Source organism: Dama dama, chromosome 9 (assembly GCF_033118175.1).
Source record: "Dama dama isolate Ldn47 chromosome 9, ASM3311817v1, whole genome shotgun sequence".
Classification (NCBI taxonomy): Eukaryota; Metazoa; Chordata; class Mammalia; order Artiodactyla; family Cervidae; genus Dama; species Dama dama.
In genome coordinates this window covers 64,095,428-64,113,450 of record NC_083689.1, presented here as the reverse complement: position 1 = coordinate 64,113,450, position 18,023 = coordinate 64,095,428, and the positions used below count along the sequence as shown (strand labels likewise).

Genomic DNA, 18,023 nt, shown 5'->3' with positions numbered 1-18,023 from the left:
TTTGGCCACTTTTATGTCTTTTTAGGAGAAATGTCTGTTCAGATTTTTGGACCATATTTGAATAGTTTTGTTGGCATCCTTTACATATTCTGGATTTTAAACCCGTAGCAGGCCTATGGTTTGCAAACAGTTTCTGCCTTTCTCTAGGTTGTCCTTTCACTCTCCTGATCATGTCCTGTGATGCACAGAAGTTTTTAATTCTTTTGAAGACCAGTGTATCTAATTTTCTATGCCTTTGGAGTCATTTCTTAGGACCCATAACCCAAGCCAATGTCACGGAGATGTGTGTCTGTTTTCATCTGTGATTTTCAGCTTAATTTTAGGGTTTGTTTCTGGGCTCCAAGTCTATTCCATGGTTTGTATGGGAATGCAGTAACACACTTTTGGAAGATAATTTTGGCTCTTCAGTGTCCCTTGGAATTTCATATGAATATTAGAATTTATTCCCAATTTGAGAAACAACAGAAAAAAAAGAAACTCTGAGCTAAACAGGGATCAAATTAAATGTGTATTTGTTCCAGAGAGTATTGCTATTTTGGACACTGTTAAGTGTTCTAATCTTCAGACATGGACTGTATTCCATTTATTTAGGTCCTCTTTAGTTTAAGCAATGCTTGAAGGTTTTCAGGGTAGAAGTCTTTTGCCTCCTTGTTTGGAATCTGAAATACTTTTTATTATTTTTAAACTTTTATGGGAGTATAGTTGATTAACAATGTTGTTATCAGTTTGAGGTGTACAGCACCTGAAGTGAATACGTGAATAAGCATTGATAAATAAACCAGTTATACATATATCCGCTTTGTTTAAATTCTTTTCTCATGTAGGCTAATACAGAAAACTGAGTAGAGTTCCCTGTGCTATATGGTAGGACCTTATTAATATATATACGGTAGCCCATATATGTTGATCCCAATCTCCTAATTTATTCCTCCTTGCCACCCTCTCACTTTCCCCTTTATGGCCATAGGTTTGTTTTTTATATAAATGCCTCTCTATCTCTTTTGCAAATAAGTTCATTTGTATCATCTTTTTAGATTCTGCATGTAAGAGATATCAAATGATAGCTTTCTTTTCTATCTGACTTAATGTTCCTTTGTATAAGAAATTCTAGGTCCATCCATGTTGCTGCAAATGGTAGTATCTAATTTACTTATTTTTTTGTTTTTAGTTTTAAACTTTTTATATTATACTGGAGTATAGCCGATTAACAATGTGATAGTTTCAGGTGGACAGCAAAGGGACTTAGCCATACATAATATACGTGTATCCATCCTCTCCCAAACTCCCTTCCTTTCCAGCTTGTCACATAACATTGAGCAGAATTCCCTGTAGGACTTTGCTGGTTATCCATTTTAAATATAGCAGTGTGTACATGTCGATCCCAAACTCCCTAATTATCCCTTTTCTCTGTCCTTCTCCCCTAAGCAGCCATAAGTTCGTTCCATAAGTCTGTGAGTCTGCTTCTGTGTTGTAAATAAATTCGCTTGTATCCTTTCTTTTTAGATTCTGCATACCAGGGATGTCATACAATATTTCTCCTTCGCAGTGGGACTTCCGTAATTTCGTATGAAAATCTCTAGGTCCATCCATGTTGTTGCAAATGGCATTATTACATTCTATTTAATGGTTGAGTAATATTCCATTGCATAGATGTACCACTTTTTCTTTATCCATTCCTCTGTCAATGGACATTTAGATGGCTTTAATGTTGGCTATTGTAAACAATGCTGCAGTGAACCCTTCAATGAAAGTATATTTTTTCAAATACTGACTTTTCCCCCCAGATGTATGCTTAGTAGAAGGATTGCTGAATTATATGGTAATTTTATATAGAGCTTTTTAAGGAACCTCCATAGTGTTCTCCATAAATGGCATACCCATTTATACTCCCTGCAGCAGTGTAGGGGGCTCCACTTCCTCTGCATCCTTTCTAGCAGTTATTGTTTGCAGATTTTTTTATGATGGCCATTCTGACCCTTGTGTGGTAGTATCTCACTGTAGTTTTAATTTCCATTTCTCTAATAATTAGTGGTGTTCAGCATTTTTTCATGTTCATTTGACCACTTGTATGTCTCCTTTGAGAAATGTCTGTTTGGGTTTTTGGTCCATTTTTGAATTATATTGTTTTTAGTGTCTTTTACATATTCTGCAGAGTAAATCCATAGCAGGTTTATGGTTTGCAGACATTTTTGGTCCTTCTCTAGGTTGTCTTTTCACCCTCGTGAGAATGTCCTGTGATGCATGGAAAATTTTCATCTTTTCCTTGAAGGCCACTGTATCTATTTGTTGTTGTTGTTGTATCCTGTGCCTCTGGTCTGACATTTAAGGCACCATCACCAAATCCAAGTTCATGGCAATGTTTTAGAGTTTTCAGGGTAGAAGACTTTCACCTCCTTGATGAACTCTGAAATAATTCATGTTATGTTTAAATTTTTATTTAGTTGTTGTTAGAGTATAGTTGTTGTTCAATGTTGTTATCAGCTTCAGACACATAGCTAGGTGAATCAATTAGACATACGTCTGTATCTACTCTGTTTTAGATTCTTTTCACAAAGGGGTCAAAGCAGAATACTGAAAAGAGTTCCCTGTGCTGTATAATAGGTCCTTATTAGTTATCCATTACATACAGAGTAGTGTGTATATGTTCCCCCATCTCCTAATTTATCCTTCCCAGTACCACACACTTTCCACTCTGGGAACTATACATTTGTTTTCTATATCTCTGACTCTAATTCTTTTTGTAAATAAGTTCATCTGTACCAACTTTTTAGATTTTGCATATAAGCAATATCATATGATATCTGTCATTTTTTGTCTGACTTAGATCACTGGCTATGAGAATCTCTAGAGCCATCCACATAGCTGCAAATGGTAGTTTTTCCACTCATTTTTCTGGCTGAGTATTACCCCACTGTAGGTATGTACCACTGTTTTCTTTTTTTAAAAAGTTTTTTATTTTTAAATTGTGAAAGTATGATAACACATTTATAAAAAACCTGGAAAATGCAGAACAAGTTTATATACAGTTCAATTGTTTATTACAATTATCTTTTGCTGCTGCTGCTAAGTCGCTTCAGTCGTGTCCGACTCTGTGTGACCCCATAGACAGCAGCCCACCAGGCTCCGCCGTCCCTGGGATTCTCCAGGCAAGAACACTGGAGTGGGCTGCCATTTCCTTCTCCAATGCATGAAAGTGAAAAGTGAAAGTGAAGTCGCTCAGTTGTGTCCGACTCTTTGCGACCCCCATGGACTGCAGACTACTAGGCTCTTCCGTCCATGGGATTTTCCAGGCAAGAGTACTGGAGTGGGTTGCCATTGCCTTCTCTGACAATTATCTTTTAAGTAAATTAATATTTTTATTTGGAGTCTCAAGTCAATCTCCCCAAAATTAATACAATGAATATACAGAGAAGTAGAAGGATAGAATAGACCTGAAAAATGCTATACACCAATTCAACATAACTAAGATTTATACAGTTTTCAAACAACAGTATAATAAAAATTCTACTCAAGTTCCCATAGACTGTAAACTACAAGACACTGGATCATATCCAGGGACATAGCACAAGGTGCAAAAATGTCATGGTCTTAAAGGTATTGAAATCATAGGGAGTATGTTCTCTTATCACTGTAGAATTATGTTGGAAATGAATATCAAAAGATATTTGAAAGTAACCCACACATTTTCATACAAAATATAACATTTATCAAGAGAGATCTTTGACTTAGCCATCCAAAGCCTCGGTAAAGTTAGAGTGAGTAAAACAGAGGGTGATGGCAGAGAAGAAATCATTAAAATGAGAAATTAGTATCAAAATGAGAATTAATATTAAAGATACTTTAAACAAAATCCCATGTATTTAGAAATTAAATATCCACTCTTGAATAATGCCTGTATCTAAGAAGCCATAACAAGGAAAATTAGAAAATATTTGTAATAGAATAAAAATGAAAAGAGAATTTATCAGAATTTGTTGCATCCAGCTGAAGGTGCAGCTAAATACAATGTGGAATCTTGATAAGGATTAAAACATATAATGGACACTGGCATAAAACTTTGTAATATTTGAACAAAATCTGTAGTTAATAATACTGTATCACTTATTTCCTATTTTTTTAACATTCTATACCTCTACATTCTAAAAATTGGATTAGAAGTTTCAAGTCTCATTCAAATTTTTTTAAATCACTAATTTTTAGCACTAATACTAGATGCCAAAATACATGGGATTATATAAAAGTTCTGAGTGAATAGAAATTAAAATCTAGCATTCTAGTCATGCTGAGTCAAACAAGTATAATCAAAATGTCACAAGTTTTTTTAGCTAGGCAAAAATTCATGAATTTTTAAAAATATATATCCATTTTATTATACATACTGTATACATATTCATATACAAACGCTTTAGTGCTACACTTGATAAATGCTTGAGAAAGAGCAACAACACAGAGAGACAGAGAAGTTGGGAAACATAAAGTAAATGAAATGGGAGCACGGAATATGAAATAGAAAAGGTGAAACAAACTAGATAAAGGTGAACGACCGGCATATAGTCCAGTCGTTTTTCAACAAGTCTGCCGTTACAAACACATCTGAAGCCTTGGAGAAAAACGGCTCTACCTGAGCATTTGTATTTTTCAAAATATTCCAAGAGAATTCTGTTCTGTGTTTTGACTTAAAAGTGATTTCAAGATCCTTTTGTAGTTCATGAGCATGATGATTGGGTGTTCACGCTGCTGCGTGATATGTGCCTCCCTCCAAACCTTGTTACGACATTGGCACATTACCTGATTGACGTGAAAAAAAAAAAAAAAAAGTGATTTCAAGTTTTTCTGTTGAGTATCGCTTCTTCCCTACTTATCTGTCGATACTTAGGTGGCTTCTGTGTTTGGCTATTGTGAACAGTGTTGCAGGGAACCGTGGGGTGCACGTATCTTTTCAAATAATGGTTTTCTCTGAATATCCGCACTTGAGTGGGATTACTGGCTCATATGGTAGTTCTGTATACAGTTTTTTAAGGAACCTCAATATTCTTCTCTATCATGGTGGTACCCACTTACATTCCCACCAGTAGTGTAGGAGAGTTCCCTTTTCTCCACACACTATCCTGCATTTATTGTTTGTAGATTTTTTGATGATGATCATTCTGACTTGTGATGTGATATCCCATTGAAGTTCTAAGTTCTAGTTCTCTGATAATTAGTGGTGCTGACCATCTTTTCATGTGCTGTTGGCCATTTGTATGCCTTCTTAGGAGAAATGTCTATTCAGGTTTTTGGACCACCTTTGAATTGTGTTGTTGGGATCCTTTATATACTCTGAATCTCAAACCAATAGCAGGCCTATGGTTTGTAAACATTTCTGCCATTCTCTCAGTTGTCCTCTCACTCTTGTGTGAACATCCTTTGACACATGAAGTTTTTAATTTTTTGAGGAGCAGTGTATCTAATTTTCATTGTTTTCTATGCCTTTGGTGTTATACTTTCAGACCCACAACCCAAGCAAAATTTAAGAGAATTCAGCACCACCAAACCAGTTCAATTCAGTTCAGTCGCTTAGTCATGTCCAACTCTGCGATGCCATGGACTTCCCTGGCAGCACGCCAGGCTTCCCTGTCCATCACCAACTTACAGAGCTTACTCAAACTCATATCCGTCGAGTTGGTGATGTCATCCAACCGTCTCATCCTCTGTTGTTCCGTTTCCCTCCCGCCTTCAATCTTCCACAGCATCAGCATCTTTTCCAATGAGTCACTTCTTCGCATCAGGTGGCCAAAGTACTAGAGCTACAGCATCAGTCCTTCCAATGTATATTCAGGACTGATTTCCTTTAGAATTGACTGATTTGATCTCCTGGCAGTTCAAGGGACTCTCAAGAGTCTTCTCCAACATCACAGTTCAAAAGCATCAATTCTTCAGTGCTCAGCTTTCTTTATGGTCTAACTCTCACATCCATACATGACTACTGGAAAAAACTATAGCTTTGACTAAACAGACCTTTGTGGGCAAAGTAATGTCTCTTTTTTACTTTTTTTCCCTTTTTTTTTCTTTATTTTTGTTAGCTGGAGGCTAATTACTTTACAATATTGTAGTGGTTTTTGCCATACATTGACATGAATCAGCCATGGATTTACATGTGTTCCCCATCCTGAAACTCCCTCCCACCTCCCTCCCCATCCCATCCCTCTGGGTCTTCCCAGTGCACCAGCCCTGAGCACTTGTCTCATGCATCCAACCTGGGCTGGTGGTCTGTTTCACCCTTGATAGTATACTTGTTTCAATGCTATTCTCTCAGAACATCCCACCCTCACCTTCTCCCACAGAGTCCCAAAGTCTGTTCTGTACATCTGTGTCTCTTTTTCTGTTTTGCATATTGGGTTATCATTACCATCTCTTAAAAGTCCATATATATGCGTTAGTATACTGTATTGGTATACTATTTATCTTTCTGGCTTACTTCACTTTGTATAATGGGCTCCAGTTTCATCCATCTCATTAGAACTGATTCAAATGAATTCTTTTTAATGGCTGAGTAATATTCCATTGTGTATATGTACCATAGCTTCCTTATCCATTCGTTTGCTGATGGGCACTAGGTTGCTTCCATGTCCTGGCTATTATAAACAGTGCTGTGATGAACATTGGGGTACACGTGTCTCTTTCAGATCTAGTTTCCTCGGTGTGTATGCCCAGGAGTGGGATTGCTGGGTCATATGGCAGTTCTATTTCCAGTTTTTTAAGGAATCTCCACACTGTTCTTTATAGCGGCTGTACTAGTTTGCATTCCCACCAACAGTGTAAGAGGGTTCCCTTTTCTCCACACCCTCTCCAGCACTTATTGCTTGTAGACTTTTGGATAGCAGCCATCCTGACTGGCGTGTAATGGTACCTCGTTGTGGTTTTGATTTGCATTTCTCTGATAATGAGTGATGTTGAGCATCTTTTCATGTGTTTGTTAGCCATCTGTATGTCTTCTTTGGAGAAATGTCTGTTTAGTTCTTTGGCCCATTTTTTGATTGGGTCATTTATTTTTCTGGAATTGAGCTGCAGGAGCTGCTTGTATATTTTTGAGATTAATCCTTTGTCTGTTGCTTCATTTGCTATTATTTTCTCCCATTCTGAGGGCTGTCTTTTCACCTTGCTTATAGTTTCCCTTGTTGTGCAAAAGCTTTTATGTTTAATTAGGTCCCATTTGTTTACTTTTGCTTTTATTTCCAGTATTCTGGGAGGTGGGTCATAGAGGATCCTGCTGTGATTTATGTCGGAGAGTGTTTTGCCTATGTTCTCCTCTAGGAGTTTTATAGTTTCTGGTCTTACATTTAGATCTTTAATTCATTTTGAGTTTATTTTTGTATATGGTGTTAGAAAGTGTTCTAGTTTCATTCTTTTACAAGTGGTTGACCAGTTTTCCCAGCACCACTTGTTAAAGAGGTTGTCTTTCTTCCATTGTATATCCTTGCCTCCTTTGTCAAAGATAAGGTGTCCATAGGTCCGTGGATTTATCTCTGGGCTTTCTATTCTGTTCCATTGATCTATATTTCTGTCTTTGTGCCAGTACCATACTGTCTTGATGACTGTGGCTTTGTAGTAGAGCCTGAAGTCAGGCAGGTTGATTCCTCCAATTCCATTCTTCTTTCTCAAGATTGCTTTGGCTATTCGAGGTTTTTTGTATTTCCATACAAATTGTGAAATTATTTGTTCTAGTTCTGTGAAAAATACCGTTGGTAGCTTGATAGGGATTGCATTGAATCTATAGATTGCTTTGGGTGTCTCTTTTTTAATATGCTGTCTATGTTGGTCATAGCTTTTCTTCAAGGATCAAGTGTCTTTTAATTTCATGGCTGCAGTCACCATCTGCAGTGATTTTGGAGCCCAAGGAAAAAAGTCTGTCACTGTTTCCATTGTTTTCCCACTTGCCATGAAGTGATGGGATCGGATGTCATGATCTTAGTTCTTTGAATGTTGAGTTTTAAGCCAACTTTTTCACTCTCTTTTACTTTCTTCAAGAGGCTCTTAGTTCCTCTTTGCTTTCTGCCAAAAGGGTGGTGTCATCTACATATCTGAGGTTATTGATACTTCTCCCTGCCATCTTGATTCCAGCTTGTGCTTCATGCAGCCCAGCATTTTGCATGATGTATTCTACATATAAGTTAAATAAGCAAAGTGACAATGTACAGCCTTGACATACTCCCTCCCCAATTTGGAACGAGTCTGTTTCAGCAAGTTTTAACTGTTGCTTCTTGACTTGCATACATATTTCTCAGGAGGCAGGTAAGGTAGTCTGGTATTCCCATCTCTTTAAGAATTTTCCACAGCTGGTTGTTCTGCAAGCTCTCTATCAGATCTAATCCCTTGAATCTATTTGTCACTCCTACTGGATAATCATAAGGGATTTGATTTAGGTCACATCTGAATGGTCTAGTGGTTTTCCCTACTTTAAGTCTGAATTTTGCAATAAGGAGTTCATGATCTGAGCCATAGTCAGCTTCCGGTCTTGTTTCGGCTAATTGTATAGAGCTTCTCCATCTTAGGCTGCAAAGAATAAAATCAATCTGATTTTGGCATTGACCATCTGGTGACGTCCACATGTAGAGTCATCTCTTGTGTTGGAAGACGGTATTTGCTATGACCACTGCATTCTCTTGGCAAAACTCTATTAGCCTTTGCCTGCTCCTTTGCCCTGCCCTGTTCTATAGCTTAGCTCCAAAATTTAGCCCTTGATTCATCTTGCATTACCTTCTGTGTATGGTATGAGGTCAGGTCCACCCTCAAGATTCTGCTTGTGAGGTCAGGGTTTTGTAGTGTCATTTTTTGAATCTGTTCTTTGCCCAGTGACCAGTCTTAGCACTTCTATTAGAAATCAAGTAAAAATTGAAGAGAGGGTATGTTTCTTGGTTCTCAAGTCTATTACATGGTCTGTATGTCTCTCCCAATGCAGTAACACACATCTGGAAGACTATTTTGGCTCTTTGGCATCCTTGAAATTCCATATGAATATTAGAGCATTTTTCCCAATTCAGAAAAAAAATAAACTCTGAGATTGAACAGGAATGAAATGAGTATCTATTCTTACTGGATAGTATTGTTATCTGAACATTTCTAAGCATTCTAATATTTAAACATGGGTTGTTTTCCAATTATTTAGGTTTTCTTTAAGCAGTGTTTTAGAGTTTTCAGGGTAGAACCATTTCACCTCCTGGATTGAATTCTAAAATATTTTATGTTTAAATTTTTATTGGAGTATAGTTGGTGTTCAGTGTTGTATCAGCTTTAGGCATACAGCAAAGTAAGTCAAATATATTTGTATATCCACTGTCTTTTAGATTCTTTTCACACAGGGGTTAATGCAGAATACTGAATAGAGTTCCCTGTGCTGTAGAGTAGGTCATTATTAGTTGTCTATTTTATATAGAGGAGTGTGTGTATGTTGATCCCAGTCTCCTAATTTATCCCTTCTGGCCACCCCTCACTTTCCCCTCTGGTAACCATAGGTTTGTTTTCTGTATCTGTGTTTCTATTTCTGTTTTATTTTATTTCTGCACTTATGGCAACATTTTAGATTTTGCATATAAGTGATATCATATTTGTCATTTTCTGTCTGACTCACATTATTGGCTGTGAGAATCTCTATGTCCATCCATGTTTCTGCAAATAACAGTATTTTGTTCATTTTTATGATTGAGTAATACTCCATTATATATATGTACTGCTTCTTCTACACTCATTTGTCTGCTGATGGACAGTTAGAGTGGTTCCATGTCTTGGCTATTGCAAACAGTGCTGCAGTGAACCCTGGGGTGCATCTTTCTTTTTGAATAACCATTTTCTCTGGGTATACACCCTGGTGTGGGACTGCTGTATCTTATGGTATTAATAGTTCTGTATATTGTTTTTTATGGAACCTGTATTTTCTTCTCCATCATGGTTGTGCCTACCTACATTTCCAGCATTAGTGTAGGAGAGTTTCCTTTCCTCATTACCCTCTCCAACATTTATTCATAGATTTTTTTTTTTACTTTTATATGCATTTATTTTTTGCTGCGTTTATTCCTGGGCCATCAATTTTTATTTCTTCAGTTTCTTCTGGGATATCTTTTTCTTCTGCACAACCTCCTCGTCTGGTTTAGGAACAATGTTCTTCTCCAGTCAGCATCATCTCAGTGTGGCAGGGAGCACTCACATGTGGGTGGATCTGACCATGAGTCTGTAAGTCCTGTGCTGCCTCCTGGGGGCTTTGTTCACCTGAATGTGCTCAATGACCAGAGAACCTACATCTCAGCCCTTAAGTTCAGCACTGTCTGCATTTCTGAGCATGTGCAGTCGAAACTCAGCACTCTTTTCAGATCACTGACCCTGCATCCAGCCCCACTGTTTGGCCTGTGCACACCTGCCAACTCCACGTGGGAGTGATGGAGTAGCATACATTGCTTCTTTACAGTGACATCCTTCAGCTACTTGGTGGCTTTTCAGATATGCATACACTTAATGACCTGGGCGATTTCTCGAGTGTTCTTAGAGTGAACACGAAGATCTGAACCTCTTGATCTGCATGATCTGTGAGGTTTTCTGGGTCAAGTGTCTTGTGCTCCATTTTTAGAGGTCACTTCAGACCCTGTAAATTTTATGATGATGGCCATTCTGACCTATATGATGATATATCTCATTGTAGTTCTAATTTTCATTTCTCTAATAATTGGTGGTGTTGAGAATCTTTTCAAGTGCTGTTGGCCATTGTATGTCTTGTTAGGAGCAATGTCTGTTCAGGTTTTTGGACCACTATTGATTGGTGTTGTTGGCATCCTCTATATATTCTGGATCTTAAACCCATAACAGGCCTATGATTTGCAAACATTTTCTACCATTTTCTAGTTGTCCTTTCACTCTCATGATAATGTTCCATGACTAATAGAAGTTTTTCATTTTTCTGAGGGCCAGTGAATCTAATTTTCATTGTTCTCTATGCCTTTGGTGTCATATTTTAGGACCCAAAACCCAAGCTAAGATCATGAAGATGTGTGTCAGTGTTTTTGTCTGTAGTTCTTAGCTTAGGCTGAGGGTTTGCTTCTGTGTTCCAAGTCTATTCCATGGTCTGTATGTCTATTTGAATGCAGTAACACACTTTTGCAAGATAAATTTGACTCTTCAGTGTCCTTTGGAATTCCGTATGAATATTAGGATTTTCCCCCCTAATTTGGCGTGGGGGGTGGGGGGTGGGGGGGTGGGGAACCTCTCAGATTGAATAGGAGTGAAATGAATCTGAATATTGGGCTGACTAGTATTGTTAATTGAAGCATTCTAATATTTAAACATGGACTGTATTCCAATTATTTAGGTCCTCTGTAAGCAATGTTTGAGTTTTCAGGGTAGAAGCCTCTCACTTCTTTGATTGAATTCTGAAATATGTTATGTTATTTATAAATTTTTATCATAGTTGGTGTATAATGTTTATCAGTTTCAGGCATACAGAAAAGTGCATCAGTTCAACATATACCTATAGCCACTCTGTTTTAGGTTATTTTCACCTAGGGATTAATGCAGAATACTGAATAGAGTTCCCTGTGCTATAGTAGGTCTTATTGGTTATCTATTATACATACATAGAGTAGTGTGTATATGTTGATCCCAGTCTCTTAATTTATCCTTCCTGGCCACCCCTCCCTTTCCCCTCTGGTAACTGTAGGTTTATTTTCCATATCTGTGACTCTTTCTACTTTGTAAATAAGTTCATTTATATCAACTTTTTAGATTTTGCATATGAGTGATATCATATGATATTTATCATTTTTTGTCTGACTTACATCAGAGACTATGAGAATCTCCTGGTCCATCCATGTTGCTGCAAAGGGTAGTATTTCACTCATTTTCATGGCTGAGTAATACTCCATTGTATATATGTACCCCTTCGTCTACCCATTTGTCTGTCTATAGACATTTAGATTGCTTCCATGTCTTGTCTATTGTAAACAGTGCTGCAGTGAACCCTGGGATGCACATATATTTTCAAATAATGGTTTTCTCTGCATATATGCTCTGGAGTGGGACTGATGGCTCATATGGTAGTTCTATATATGTTTTTTTAAGAAATCTGTATATTCTTCTTCATCACGGTTGTACCCATTTTACATTCCGACCAATAGTGTAGGAGAGTTCTCTTTTCTCCACATCCTCTCCAGCATTTACTGTTTGTAGATTTTTTTGATGATGGCCATTCTGACCTGTGTGAGGTTGTATCTCATTATAGTTTTGATTTCCATTTCGTTAATAATGTTATATCCTGCATCTTTTATGTGCTCTTGGCCATTTATACACCTTTTTTGAGAAATGTTTAGGTTTTGGCTCATTTTTTTATGTTCTTTTTAAAACTTTATTTATTTTAATTGGAGGCTAATTGCTTTACAATATTGTAGTGGCTTTCGCCATACAGCGACAGGAATCAGCCACGAGTGTACACATGTCCGTCATCCTGAACCCCCTCCCACCTCCCTCCCCATCCCATCCCTCAGCGCACTGGCCATGAGCGCCCTGTCTCATGCGTCAAACCTGGGCTGGAGATCTAGCTCACATATGGTAATATACATGTTTCAATGCTATTCTCTCAAATCATCCCACCCTCACCTTCTCCCACAGAGTCCAAAAACCTGTTCTTTATCTCTGTGTTTCTTTTGCTGTCTTGCATTTTTAAATCGTGTTGTCGACATCTTTTATATATTCCGGATATTAATCCCATAGGCAACCTGTGGGTTGCAAACATTTTCTGCTATTCTCTTGGTTGTCTTTTCACTCTTTTGAGAATGTCCTGTGACACATGGAAGTTTTGCATTTTTTTGGAAAGCCAGTGTATCTATTTTTCATTGTTTCTTGTGCCTTTGGTATCATATTTAATGAACTATGAACAAGCCCAGGTCATGGAGATGTTCACAGATGTTTTTCTACATGTCTATGGGTTAGCTCCAAAATTTAGGCTGTGATTCATCCTGTATTAACTTCTGTGTATGGTATGAGGTCAGGTCCACCCTAAAGGTTTTGCACATAAGGTCCAGGCTTTGCAATGTCATTTGTTGGAAACGTTCTTGGCCCAGTGACCAGTCTTAGCACTTCTATCAGAAATCAAGTGAAAATGGAAGTGAGCATTTGTTTGTGGATTATCATATCGGTCCCTTGGTCTGTAAGTCAATTCTAATAATGTGCTACCACTGTTCTGCGAGATTATTTTGGCTCTTTGGTGTCCCTTGGAATTCCAAAGAATATTAGGATTTCCCCCCATTTTTAAAATAAATAAAGTAACTCTGAACTATGGAGAATAGTATGAAGGGTCTTTGAAAAACTAAAAATAGAGCTGCCATGTGATCCAGCAGTCTCACTCCTAAGCATATATCCAGAGAAAAACATGATCCAAAAGGATCTATTCACTCCAATATTCACTGCAGCACTGTTGCCAATACATAAGACATGGAGGTCATGTAAGTGTCCATCGACAGAGGAATGGATAAAGAAGATGTGGTATATTATACAATGGAATACTACTCAAAGTCTTTTTTTAAAAATGGAATAATGCCATTTGCAGCAACATGGATGGACCTAGAGATATCAGACTGAGTGAAGTCAGGCAGAGAAGGAGAAAGGTTGTATGACATCCCATATATATGGGATCTAAAAGGAAACGATACAAATGAACTTACAAAACAGAAACAGACTCACAGACTTAGTGAAGGCACTTATTTTTGCTGGGGAGGTGGGCAAGGATGGGGGGAAGGGATAGTTATGGAGTTTGGGATGTACATGTACACACTGCTATAATTAAAGTGGATAACCAATAAGGACCTACAATACAGCACATGGAACTCTGCTCGATGCTGTGAGATGGGAGGGGAGTTTGGGGGAGGATGGATGCATGGTATATATGGCTGAGCACCTCTGCTGTCCACCTGAATCTGTGGCAACATTGTTAATAAGGTATACTCCAACACAAAATAAAGAGTTTTTAAAAAATTAAATACAAACTGGAACATAAAGAAACTCTAAGATTTAACAGGGATTGAATTTAATCTATATGTTATTCTGGGAAATACTATTATTTGAACAATATTAAGCATGAGTGAGTGAGTGAGTGTCTCTCAGTTGTGTCCGACTCTTTGTGAGCCCATGGACTATACAGTCTATGGAATTCTCCAGGCCAGAATACTGGAGTGGGTAGTCTTCCCCTTCTCCAAGAGATCTTCCCAACACAGGGATCAAACCCAGGTCTCCCACATGGCAGGCAGATTATTTATCAGCTGAGCCACAAGGGAAGCCCAAGAATACTGGAGCGGGTAGCCTATCCCTTCTCCAGTGGATCTCCTAATCCAGGAATTGAACTGGGGTCTCCTGCATTGCAGGCGGAATCTTTACCAACTGAGCTACCAGGGAAGCCCAATGTTAAGCAACTAATCTTTAAACAAGGGTTGTTTTCTATTTATTTAGGCCCTTTTAAGTAATGTTTTTAGAGGGTTCAGGGTACAGTCCTTTCACTTTTTAAATTCTGAAATATTTTATATTTTTTAATTTTTATTGGAGTTAGTTGATAAACAGTATCTTGGTGAGTTCTGGCATACAGCAAAGTGAATTATTCACATGCTATGTATATCCACTCTGTTTTAGATTCTTTTCTTATATAGGTTGACAGAATATTGAGTCGAGTTCCCTGTGCTATACAGTAGGTCCTTGTTAGTTACGTTTTGTATATGTTGTATTGTTATTTGTTGATTTCCCCTACACGTCTCCTAATTTATTACTCTCTGCCAACCACCTTCATACTTTGGTAACCATAGGTTCGTTTTCTACATCTGTGACTATTTTTGTTTTGTAAATAAGTCCATTTGTACCATCTTTTTAGATTCCGCATATAAGTGACACCATATGGTATTTATCTTCCTCTGACTTGCATCACTTAGTATGAGAATCTCTCAGTCCTTTTATGCTCCTGCAAATGGCATTATTTTATTCTTTTTGATGTGATGGTTCATGAAATTGTTTCCTTAATGACTCCCTCTGTTCCTTCACCATTAGTGTATAGGAATGTAAGAGATTTCTGTATTAATTTTGTATCCTGCAACTTTACTGACTTTATTGATACTCTAACAGTTTTCTGGTAGTATCTTTAGGATTTTCTACATATAGTATCATGTCATCTGCAAACAGTGAGAGTTTTATTCTTTACAGTTTGAATTCCTTTTATTTTCTTCTCTGACTGCTGTGGCTAGGACTTCCAAAACTATGTTGTATGAGTGGCAAGACATCCTTGTCTTGTTCCTGATCTTAGAGGAAATGCTCAACATCACCATTGAGAATGATGTTAGCTGTGCATTTTTTGTAGATGTCCTTTACTGTGTTTAGGTAGGCTCCCTAACGCCCACTTTCTGGAGAATTTTTATCATAAGTGGATGTTGCAGTTTTTTAAAAGCTCATTGCAGGCTTCTCATTGCAGTGGCTTCTCTGGCTGCAGAGCATGGGCTCCGGGGCACATGGCCTTATTCATTGAGGCACATGAGCTTAGTTGTCCTGCGGCATGTGGAATCTTCCTGGACCAGGGATTGAACCCGTGTCCCCTGCATTGGCAGGCGGATTCTTAACCACTGGACCTCCAAGGAAGTCCAATCTCTAGACCTGCAGTTCTATTCAGATTTTCTCTTTCTGCTTGAGTCAGTTTTGGTAGCTTGGATATTCCTAGGAATTTGCTCATTTCATCTATCCTATTTGTTGACATGCAGTTCATAGTATTCTTTTATGATCCTTTGCATTTCTGTGAAGTTGGTAGTTGAGGGGATGTATATATTTTGAGGGGTCATTCTCAGTGTCCTAGATCACCTAACCGATTTGATCTCAAGGGTCCCAGAGAGAACAGTCACACGTGATGAGTTTCCATGTTGGGTGTTCCTCTTGGCTCTTCAGCCCCACCCTCCTCAGCCTCAGGACAAAGGTGGCAGTGCCAGTCCCAGGCCAAGGCATGGGAGCTGCCAAAGTTGGATGCCTAGAATTGGATCAGGCTTTACCAAGGACTCAGTATGAAGTAGGACTTACTCCTCACAGCAGCCCTGGCACCTGCCACCCATCACTATTCCCATTTTATCAATGAGAAGACAGCCTCAGAGACATAAGGTACTTGCCCAAGGTCACATAACCAATGTGGACCTATTTGAAATCAGGTCTGCTATCTGTGCATATTTCAGCAACTATGCTACACAGCCTCTTCCCTTCCCCAAGGACAGCCCCCTAGAATGGGGAACAGCCCCTAGAGAACTTGAGCTCCAGCTTCTCCCTCCTGCCTTCCTTCTCCAAAGGTTTGATAGAGTGGAGCCTCCTCAGTGCCTCCACCACAGAATCTCCATCCACTGCTGTAGAAAGCAGCAAATACCTGCCACCCAGTGCCCGGTACCAGGCAAGAAGCACAGTGCAGAACATGCACGAGCAGGGCAAGCCAGCAGAGGATGTGTGTGTACTGGGCTGTTGTATTTGAAAAGTTATCTCTGGAAAGATCCAGAGAAACTGGCGGTAGTCGTTTCCCTTGGAGAGGTGGGGGTTGGGGTGGGTTAGAGGTGGGGGGGGGAGGGTTGCTGTTTAGAGCTGGACTTAGAGCTCACTGTAGGCAGAGTTGTGTTTGCTTTATACTCATGGGTGGGGACACACACACACATACTTCTATGTGCTCAGCCTACAGACGGGCAGGGGCAGGCTCAGTGAGTTCTCCCCACTCTGACTCATGACAGGAGGCAGGACCACCCGGGGGGGGGCGGGGGGGGGGGGGGGCTCAAGGCAGTGGAATCTCAAAGACTAAGGACTCCCAGCTCTGTGATCCTGGCAGAATTATTCAACCTCTCCGAATCTCAGACTCCTCATTTATATAGTGGGAGTAAGGATAATACCTACCTCAGAGGGTTGTGGCAAGGATTCAAAGAGATAGCACTTGACGAGCAGAAGGCCTTCCTGACAGAGTGAGAAAGTTTTTAATTATCCCTGTCACTGAATTATTTATAGTCTCATTACCTCACCATCATTGATCACCAGCCCAGTCTTCCCAGAGGAGGTTCAAGCCAACTCGAGTTTGTCAGAGGGTGGGGCGACAGTGTCCTCTGGTGGACATGTTCTGAACTGCGCCAAATAAGTTTGACCCATTAGAGAAAGTGCATTGGTCAAAATTCAGCTTTATTTCTTCCCTTTTACCCATCAATATTTCAGCATGTACTACTTAAGAGCAATGATATACTCTTATATAACAGTATAATACAGCAAATATTATCCAATCCACACAGAAAATATTCACATTTTGCCAGCTGTTAGTATGGTTTTCTTTACAAGTAACTCTTTCCTAGTCTAGAAACTCTCCTGGATTATAAATGATTTGCCAGGGCTCTTTAGTATCCTTTAATTCCCTGAACCATTTCTCAGCCTTTCTTGATCTTCCATGACCTCGACCATTTTAAGAGTTCAGGCCAGTTATTTTGCAAAAATGTCCCTCAACATGGATGTGCAGCTGTTTCTTCTTGGGTAGACTCATGTTATGAATTTCACAGGTGCCAGGCTGGGTTTGTCCCAACACTGATGTTCACTCTAACTCCCCCCGTGTGAGCATGTGGAGCCAAGTCACCGACAGTCACACAGCAAGTCAGGATCCCCAGGCCAGGAGCTTGACAGGTGCTCAGGATTCCTGCAGCAAGGCAAGAATCCCCCCCACACATCTAGGGCCTCCTCCGGCCCTGCATGTTGGGTGCCTGTGGGCTGGGAGAGCAGCCAGGCTGTTTTCACGGTGAGCATCCCACAACAGTCCTGCTCTCTGGACTTCATTTTCTGCTTTGCCCATTTCTGTTTCTTAAAGTTACCTTTATGACTTTTTCATTCCACAAATGACACATTTCTTTTGTTTTTAGTAGAATATTTGGGGCAAAGCTAAAGTCCCTTTTGAAATCTTCCCCCTCCCCATTCCCTTCTCCCTCTCCCAGAAGTAGCCAGTTACCAGTGTGGTGTGAGAGCGAGCTAGCTATATTGCCAGG

General features: G+C 39.2%; 1 non-coding gene across 1 annotated transcript; it reads left to right on the top strand.

Annotated features, from left to right (window-relative positions):
- The first annotated feature begins 4,693 nt into the window (after positions 1-4,693).
- LOC133063037 (small nucleolar RNA U13) lies at positions 4,694-4,798 on the top strand. Its single transcript, XR_009694346.1, has one exon. It is a non-coding gene; the product is annotated as a small nucleolar RNA U13 (small nucleolar RNA).
- The last annotated feature ends 13,225 nt before the right edge of the window (positions 4,799-18,023 follow it).